Genomic DNA, 10,000 nt, shown 5'->3' with positions numbered 1-10,000 from the left:
AAAATATTATATTTGGATTCAGGCAGGGGTAAAGTCTCGCATTGCTAATGAACAATCTCTTCCAACAAGAGCTTTCCTTCCAGCTCTTGTTGTTCTCTGACAAATCATGCATTCATCACCTGTCCCTCAAGAGAACCTCGGGACTGACACCTTTATTCCATGGCCTTCCGTCCGAACTTGAGTAATTAGATAAATAGATCGAATCTCCATTTGTCGTATGCTTGGTGTTAGGAAGTGCTCTTGTCACATATTATTATTATTATTATTATTATTATTATTATTATTATTATTATTATTATTATTTTTATAGAGATTTCTGCGTGTTAGTTCTCGCTACAGAATTCTGTCAGTCTGTCCGTATGTCAGGGTATCTCACAGTTCCCTTGCACCACAGTTCCCACTACTCGGTTGAAGGGGTTTCGTTCAGACTTGTAACATTAGTAGGCAATCAGGCACAGGTGTGGACTGAGTGAGTCAGTCTGCTCTGGCCTTGTTGTGTTACTGTTATGCAAGAACATTGCCACAATGTAAAATTATGGGTGCAAATTTCTTCCAGCCCTTATGCTTGGCTATACTTTCAAACTTGAAAAGATACACCGTGTATTTGGCATGCATACTCCACCAACGAAGCCCTTTCACATGACACTATGATAGTTAACCTTGCGACCTTGACCACGACTTACATGATAAAAACTGCTGTCATCGTGGCATTTTCGTTTCACAAAACTTGTCGGGATGAACTTATATTGTCGGAGTTATTTACCTTTTCATGAGCCATAATGGCATCGCCTTCAACATTATGTCGGTCGGAGTTCTTTTATAGAAAAGTTGGTCGTGGTCTGGAAGGAACAGGAATTATTTTAGCAGTATTCTCAGAATGTTTGAGAGACCCCCATCGACAAGTTTTTGGGGAACTGTGATATTTCGCAGTTTGTGTGTTTGTGACCGCCTGTGTCCCCATAAGGGTTGTCTTATCAGTACCTCCTTCAAGGCCCAAGATGCCTCGGTAGAGTGTCTGTATGTTCTGTCCGGATGTCCGCTAGTGTGCTCATACACTGTCTTGTCTTTTCTTAACATGGAAAGACTGTAAAGACGTGAAATCATCTTCAAATTCCGTAGATTTTGCCCACACCTTTATCCTTGGCCATAACTTTTGACCTCTATGGTTGTATGAGATATAGACATCATATCTGATATTCATACACCTTTTGTTAAGACCCTTTAGATGGCACCAAGTTCACTGACCTTGTGGCTTTGTCTGCGGCTTTCACACCAGAAAAAAAACAGCCACGTGGAGCAATGATATTCTACAAACATTGTTTGGGAAGAGAATTGCTAGAGTTGTCTACCTTTTCGTGACCCATACTGGTGCCTGTAGCATTGTTTCCATCGGTCGGAATGATCTCGGAAAGAAGATTGGTCGCGTGTCAGTAGGGGTCTTGTATCAATTTCATTCGTATTATTACTTTGAGTCTGACGGGAATGAAATGACAGTTACAGCCCTTTTGAGGCCTGACTTCAAAGAAAAAGAGAGAGAGAGAGAGAGAGAGAGAGAGAGAGAGAGAGAGAGAGAGAGAGAGAGAGAGAGAGACCCTTACACCTTATATAACTCACAAGGTTTTCAAACCGAACTTTTTTTTTTGATAGGTGGTGTTGAACAATCAATCATGAAGAAAGGTCTATATTAAAAACACTAGCAAAAGAGAATTCAAAGCAACTACATTGTACAACTCTAGGATTTTAAAGAGAAAAGGTGGGCATGGTTTGGAGAGAGAGAGAGAGAGAGAGAGAGAGAGAGAGAGAGAGAGAGAGAGAGGAGGGAAGGGTATAGAAATTAGGGGAAAATTTAGTATCAAGGACATGGGTGGGAAGAAAGTTCAAGAATAATGATCCCGCAACTCCACCTCATCCACACTTTTATGAGCAACCAGACCGAGTAATTAGTCAGTCCATCTCCTCTCGGTAGTTTTACTGCACCTCGGTGATGTTTATCAAGTTATGGCTCAACTTGTCGTGTAGCTAATTGCATGTATGTGGTACAGTTGTTATGGAAATTATTGTAGAAACTTGTGTAGTCTAACTCCGAATGAATCGGGAACCTTTTCTCTTAAAATAGGTAAGTGAAGTAGGAACCCAGAAAAATTCTGAAGTTTCTGAAGTTTTTCTCATGTTTCCCGTATCAATTTGTCAATGAAATAGTTTAAACGTGGATTTCCGACTTGAAGTCAACTTTTTCTGCAACTCTGTCAGGAATTAGTGTAACATTCGTTAGAATGTAACTAGGGAGTGACCAAGTTATGCATAAGTCTTTGTCTACCATTTTCTTCGTAATGGACGTGGTCCCTTAATTACTCTGAAGTAACCTTCGTTTTACGTCTCTGCTTTCGTACAAAAAGTATCTTTTCGGCAATTCTTGACTCTATTATGTCACTTTGCACTCTTTCTAGCACAGTGGAACATAATAATTGTCGGTATCGTTAGCCTTTTGGTTAAGTCTGTCATTGCGTCCAAATGTGACTTGTTTAATATTGAAGGTTAGGATGCTTATTTTTATTTCACTTGCGTGGGCTAACAGTCTTTTGCAATTTTGGATTCTGTTATATAGTTCCCGGTGTTTCATTGTCCAAGATCATAGTATTTTATTTATTTATTTATTTATTTATTTATTTATTTATTTATTTATTTATTTATTTATTTTTATTTATTCAGAGCCTCTTGGCCAAAGACTATTTCTTGTCGAACTTCCACAAAAATTAAGATTCAGGTAGTGACAGCGAGTAGTCCTCAAATCCGGTTTATTCCTCCTTCGTAAATTATGTTTTAATCTTGCTTATTTGACAACTGTCTGTAGCACTGTCTGTAACTATCATCACTCCATTGCGCTGAGAAGACCGAGACTAGTAAAAAAAAAAAAATCCGAAAACTGTTAAGCGACTGTAGTAAAATTAAGATATGTTGGAGGACTTTTCTGGGATGAACTGGAAATTCCAGTCTCGTGCTTTAACCATTCCATAGTAGCCTGGCCAATGCTTTCATTTGTTTTTTTTATTTGATTGTATAATTTTTATTTGAATAATTTACACACATATACATATATATAATGTATGTGTATTGATTTATTTGTTTGGATATTTACGTATTTATTCGTGAACTGAAAAAAAAAAATCCCCTCATCTCACACCAGTAGAAAACTGTCAAGTTGCTTATGGGGACTTTTTTAGTTTTCTGTAAAAGAAAACTATTGTGACGGCTTTGTCTGTCCGCCCTCATGCCTTAAAAACTACTGAGGCTAGAGGGCTGCAAATTGGTATGTTGATCATCCACCCTCCAATCAGCAAGCATTCCAAATTGCAGCCCTCTAGCCTCAGTAGTTTTTATTTAATTAAGGTAAAAATTAGCCACAATCGTACTTCTGTCACCGCCATAGGTACCAACAACAGGCCACCACCGGACTGTGGACGAGTTTCATTGGCCGTGGCTGAGGCCACCACCGGACCGTGGCAGAGTTTCATGGGCCGCGGCTGTACAGAAAACTCGATTGCGCCGAAGAAACTTTGGCGCATTTTTTACTTGTGTTTTCTTGTGTAAGGCTCTCCCTTGGAAATACAATGGTAACTGGTTTCCCGTACGGTCACTCAAAATCATTGACCGTGCACGATGTATGTGTGTACTGAATTACATTGTAATGCACGCTATTGCCTTTGGTAGTGACTAGTTGTTCCGTACAAATAACTGCGTTGCATTATGTAGAGACCTTGTATTGAAAACAATTTCCAAACACTATAATTTTTTAAAGTTTAGCGTTGTTCTGTCTCCTTTATATTAGTTTCGTGGCCTATTACCATGATGTCTTCAGTTTCACCTGTAGCTACATGTTATATTGATGGCTTATTGTTGTGGTTTCCCAAGTAAGAGAGAGAGAGAGAGACAGACAGAGAGAGTTTAATGTGTTGGGGATGTCAAGGTATCGTAATGACACGTGAGATACACACTCATCCGTCCTCAGACTTCACGAATCTGCGCTCTCTCTCTCTCTCTCTCTCTCTCTCTCTCTCTCTCTCTCTCTCTCTCTCTCTCTCTCTCTCTCTCTCTCTCCCCCCCCGGCCATTTTTCTTCATGTGAATATAATACGGATAATGAGATACGCGTTACAAATATGGTAACGTCTGGAACTCGATAGGATAATGCTGCGATAGTATTTTTGAGAGAAGAGAAGAGAGGCAGGCAGGAGGCACTCGGTAACTAACCCTTAAGGCAAGATTTTAAAGGGAACGTTGTCTAATTTTACGAGCAACGTGTTCTTTCTAAATTTGGGTGAAACCATTTCATTCGTAGGAAAATTGGAAAAAAATAACTGTTAAATAAAATGTAATACACAGAGTCAACAAAATGGTTTGGCTTACAGCATTGCTGTAAACACGCGCGTGTAAAAATTTCTATAAATTGGTAGTTGGTAACCGAAGGTCAGTTCTGATCACCATAAGTAATGTGGTGTAGTCTGTGTGTTGCCAGTGTTGAGAGTGGTTGCGTGCGCTTTCTTTGTGCGGGATTGTAATTCAGTTTCAACGCAAGACTAAATGGTCTTGGATTTGTAGAGTGTTTTTATTCTGAATGATTTTTAATACGTGTTTTGACTTTTTAAATTATTATATTCTTAATTCTCACCTAGCTAGAGGAAAGTATCAATTTTTGCCGATTAATATTGTCTGGTGGGTTATTACTGTACAGTAAACAGAATTTTGCATGCGAACTTCCCTGGGAAAAAAAATAATGGAATTCTTAGTAGATGTATAGATTGATTAAACTAAAATGTTATTGTCGTCTCATATAAACTTGCTCCTTTTTCTCTATTGTACATGTCAAAATTTTCATCAAAAAGGCTTCAAAATTCCAGACATCGATTATAAATGGATTAGTGTTTATATATATATATATGTTTGTATGTATGTAACATGAAAATTGGTGCCCCCATGAAATTTTTCTGGATCCGTTAGTGTATGTATGTATGTATGTATGTATATATATATATATATATATATATATATATATATATATATATATATATATATATATATATATATATATATATATATGTGTATATTGTGCATATATAATGTGTGTGCATAAGAGAGAGAGAGAGAGAGAGAGAGAGAGAGAGAGAGAGAGAGAGAGAGAGAGGGAGTTCGAGTTGCCAATGCAGGAAGAATGTTTAAGGTTGATTTGAGGATTATCAGAAAGTTGACGTGACGATGAAACTGGTTTAGAAATTAGGATACATTAAACCGGCAATGGCATGGTTCTGTTCTGTTTGAGAGAGAGAGAGTCCATGATTTTGGAAGAACTTGCCATTTAAGTTTATTGAAAGTGTATGCTTAGTGTACAGTGTTTGCACACAGATGCACTCACACATGTGACTTTCACCTTGGCTGAATACCTTGACCTGGAACTTTGAAAACGCTTGGATAAAGTACACTCAGACATGCGGCTTTCTCTCTATCTCTCTCTCTCTCTCTCGCTCGCTCGCGCGCGCGCGCGCGCGCTTTGTGAGTTCCAGTCACGCTTGTTGTCTCTTAGCGTTACTCATGACTTATCATTCTTCTCACCATTATGCGAATGTGCGTAACTACAAGGGTTCTTTGGGCTGGGGCCTTTGTCCGGGGTTTGCAGATGCTAAGCTGAATATTCCCTCCTTTTCAACTTTCATTTTTCCTTCACGGTGCGACGCGAGTTCTCCGCTCGCTTCATATCGTTCCTGTTTTGTAATTGTTTATTTATTTTTTGGAGTTATACCTTCCTTCTGCTTTTGTGTTCTGTGACGTCTCGCGTAGAATTGTAATGTTAGTCAGAAAGATAAACTTCACTGTATAGCATGGTTTTTGGTGTATCAAAATAGAGTTACTGTTGAATGTTTTGGCGTTCATCGGTTTTATAAACAAGTATGGTCATATAGTCGTGCATAGACTACGCCGTATTTAATTTAAATTAGTCATTGTCGTGTCTTCAATAACCGGAGAGGCCTTTACTGAAGATTCTTCTTCTTATTTATATTATTCATTGGAAAGGTTTGCTTATTCCAAAGAGTATCTCGAGTTGAGGGAAGTTTTGATTCTTTAGGGGAAAGATTCCAGGATCCTTTACCTTATCAAAAGACTCCTGAGTAAGGTGCTGTGTTGCGTGGCTTATTGGAAGCCTGTATCCATATCAGGATGCAGAGTTACTGTAAGGGCTTCCTTATCATAGACTTACTCAGCACAAGTACTCTTCATAGAGGCTTACTGTAATCCTCTTCAGTTAGATATTGAAAACTTAATTAGCGGATGATTTCCGTTTATTGGATATTGTGCATTATCTAACGCTAGTGCACCTATATCGCCAGAAATAACAGTAATATAAGAGCGTCGAGACTGCGAGTTCCGACCATAGCTAGGGATACGTTCCTTCCCCAAGTTATGTAGGGGCCAGTCGTGAGAGAGGCTGGCCCTGAGTTGGACAACGGCAAGTCTAAACGTCAAGTTTACACATCAGTTACGTTTTATCGTGTAGAGTCAGCTGCTTCAGCTTCAATATTACATCCAGCTAAGGGTCTTCTGTACAGGAGAATCAGAAGACTTGAAGTGAGTAGCTGGGGCTTTTGACTTAGTGGAAAATGAAAAATACAGGGGTTACATCTGGAGAGAAACTCACATTGTTGGAATATTTCTTGAGACATACATGGCAATGCTTTGTCAAACGGCAGTAATGATTCTAGTATCTGGAAAGGACGTGTGTGAGCAACCTTGTGGGTGGAGTTATCCAGCAACTTTATAAGTGGATGTTTACATTGTGTATTTGCTGAAGGCTGCCACTGCTGGAATATGTATGGAGACTGTAGTCAGCTCAGGATATTTGCCTGCAGAAGGTTTCTGTTTTTACAAGAATCTTTTTACCCAAGTGTATGAGGGTGAAGATCGGAAAACTTGGGACTGACAGAAGATTTAGCTGTCCTAATTGTTCCCTACTACTAGCAAAGAAGACGTATTCATAGTGTCAAGGCTTGAGTTCGTTGGTATGAAGATTTCTATAGTTTTAAGAACTACATTTTTTTCTAATTGTTTATTTTAGATATTTCACACTACTGAAAAGATCATTTTCACAGTTAGCAGGAAATGTTATGATGTTACGGATAGATAAACACGAAATATACTGTAGAAGATTTAAACTTTTTAATATATTTTTTTCTTGAAACTTTAATAGAGATTTTGTACGAAATTGTTATACGCATAGATGGCTTTTCTTTGTACGTGCTCTCCTTACATCTTCGGCCTTTTACTTTTACAATGCCTCCCACCGTTACAATTTATTATGACTCTCTTGTCTGAATATATCTTGTTCTTGTGTGATACAACAATAGCTTTTGGGAAATCTCAGTTTGCATCGTGTTAATTTAACTTTTAAAGCATGTCTTTCCTCAGTGGCCTTGGTCATGAGTTGCAGTTGAATCTCTCTCTCTCTCTCTCTCTCTCTCTCTCTCTCTCTCTCTCTCTATATATATATATATATATATATATATATATATATATATATATATATATATATATATATAAATATATATATATATATATATATATATATATATATATATATATATATATATATATATATATATATATATATATATATATATATATATATACATATATACACTTGTATGCAGAAACTTTCTTTTGTTGACAGATTGATTTTCCTTCTGTAATTTTGCTTCATTTAAGAAGTTCGTCCATTGTGACCAGCTTCTGCTCTTGTTCTGCAGTCTTTGCTGCCTTTAATTTAGGTGTGGCCTAGAAAAAGTATTAATTTGGCAGGTCCAAGAGCCTCCACACACGATAGTCTTAACTATTATGCTTAGTGTTATTTAATTAAGATGTTTACGAGAGTTTCTTACTTCCAAGTAGATTTCATTTTGATTTACACAGACCTCCAATCTCAAAGGAAAGATTCGTTTGCTCTGAAGTCATCAAATATTACATACACAAAAAAAGAAAACGGGAAAATGGTCATGTGAAATGGAAAGAAGGTGGACGAGTTTGGAAGGGCAACGAGCGTGTAATTTGGTTAGTGCTTTCCGTAGGTTGAGGTGGTTTCTTATCAACCTCATCTCTATTATCACCATGACGCACACATTCACCTCTCTCTCTCTCTCTCTCTCTCTCTCTCTCTCTCTCTCTCTCTCTCTCTCTCTCTCAACCACGCCCTCCTTTCTCTTTAAAATCCTCGAGTTGTACGATGTGGTTGCTTTGAATTCTCTTTTGCTAGTGTTCTTATTATAGACCTTTTTTCATGATTGAGTGTTACACTACCTATCAAAAAAAAAAAACCTCAGTTTGGAAACGTGTGGGTTATATATAATGCATATGGAGCACTTTCGTGTAATTTTTATGATGGTTGATTACGTGTTTATGGCTGCCGTTACATTTTACGCCGATTGTGTTGTAGCTATAGGCTGTAGGTACCAGACGTAAGATTCATACCGCTTGGTCTATTGCTCTCAGGAGATTGTTGATTGCTTGCCACCACACTACTTCCTCAACACTTGCTACGCACGACGCTTCGCATTTAGATGTTGCTTCAAAGTCACGATCTCGAGAGTCTTGCCTTTCCATCTGCAGTTTGGAACTGCGCCGTGAACTGAACTTCTTGAATCAGATAGCCAGCTTTTCTTTGACAGACAAGTCTTCCGTCATTTGAAAACTGAAATCGTTTTCAAGCTCGATTTTTGGTATCCAAGTCCGTCTCCTCCTCTGCGCCATAAGAGATTTCAGTTGTCGAACGTTTATCTTGGCCTTTTTCTTTCTTTCGTTCTTTTTTCTTTCTTTCTTTTTTCTTTCTCCTAAGTGTGATTTCTCCTCCCGATTATTTTTTATAGCTGTCAATACCCGTCTGGGAAATTCCTGGATTTTTTTTTACAGAACTCACTTATTTTTAAAGTTGTTTCGTCCTTTGTGTGTGAGCCGTTTCTGTGTTAAGATGACGAAAAAAAACAGTAGTAATAATATAAGATTATTTTTAGCCGACTCTCTCTCTCTCTCTCTCTCTCTCTCTCTCTCTCTCTCTCTCTCTCTCTCTAAACGTAGATGATAGTTTCTTTTTTTCTGATCCGGTCTAACTCCAGGATTAGTGTACATGTTTAGTAAAATTTTGAAGTTAATGTGTCTTGTGTCTTGTATTTTTTCTGTCTTCTGTTCAAGTTTAAGTTAACCATGTCCAGAGATGAAAGTTCTTTTGAGTGTTAAAGGTCAAGGGATATTTTCTCTCTCTCTCTCTCTCTCTCTCTCTCTCTCTCTCTCTCTCTTGTTTAATTAGTATGCCTTTATTTTAATAGCAAATAAAAATGATTCAATAAAAGATTCGAGTTAAAGACCATTAAGATTGTAGGAAGGTAGAGTTTATGGTGAATTCTGTTGTTTGGATGCGGAGGACAATAGGATGATCAGTTAAATGACTGGCTCTCTCTCTCTCTCTCTCTCTCTCTCTCTCTCTCTCTAATAAAATGTAATTTTGTCATTGCAGTAAAATGTAATTCTACTGTTTTGTTTCAGTTTATCATGATTACTGACTACATTGAGAGGTAAATGAAAAAAAATAATGTTTTGTCTCGATTATTACGGCATAGACTAGTCCATTACGAAAGTTTGCGTAGATCCGAATCGCTTCAAAGACCCTGTTGGGCCCCCAAAATAGTCTGGATCGTTCAGCCTTTAGTGTATTACCAAAGTGTACACCTTCTACTATCTGGCTATGTGCACCATTAAAATTCGTCTCTAGGTGCGAATCCAGGGGCATGGGTTGTAAATGCATAATGAAATGGTAATCTTCATATACCATAGTATTCATTTTCTAGTACCATTTTGCATCTGAGGTTTCTTAGTGATTAGTGAAATAATGTAAGCGTTAAAATGTTCAGATTCCATAATACATTACTGTATTATTAAAGTAAAAAAATTTTAAATAATTTTAATTTCAT

The 10,000-nt window shown here is 37.6% G+C and overlaps 1 protein-coding gene across 7 annotated transcripts in view; it reads left to right on the top strand.

The window, feature by feature from the left end:
- The window catches only part of LOC136833347 (FGFR1 oncogene partner 2 homolog), a 93,420-nt gene that overhangs the window by 39,078 nt on the left and 44,342 nt on the right, over window positions 1–10,000 (top strand). The window contains exon 1 of one of the 7 annotated variants that reach the window (XM_067095367.1): window positions 4,491–4,541. The exons of 4 other annotated variants lie outside the window; for them this stretch is intronic. The gene's annotated coding sequence lies outside the window, so the exon portion shown is untranslated. Of the gene's footprint in view, window positions 1–4,490; window positions 4,581–10,000 lie in introns of those variants that run through there. 2 more of the 7 variants (XM_067095385.1, XM_067095376.1) reach the window with 2 other exon arrangements.

Source organism: Macrobrachium rosenbergii, chromosome 4 (genome assembly GCF_040412425.1).
Source record: "Macrobrachium rosenbergii isolate ZJJX-2024 chromosome 4, ASM4041242v1, whole genome shotgun sequence".
Lineage (NCBI taxonomy): Eukaryota > Metazoa > Arthropoda > Malacostraca > Decapoda > Palaemonidae > Macrobrachium > Macrobrachium rosenbergii.
Note: the sequence above shows the minus strand (reverse complement) of the source record. Positions and strands in the feature narration are given on the sequence as shown.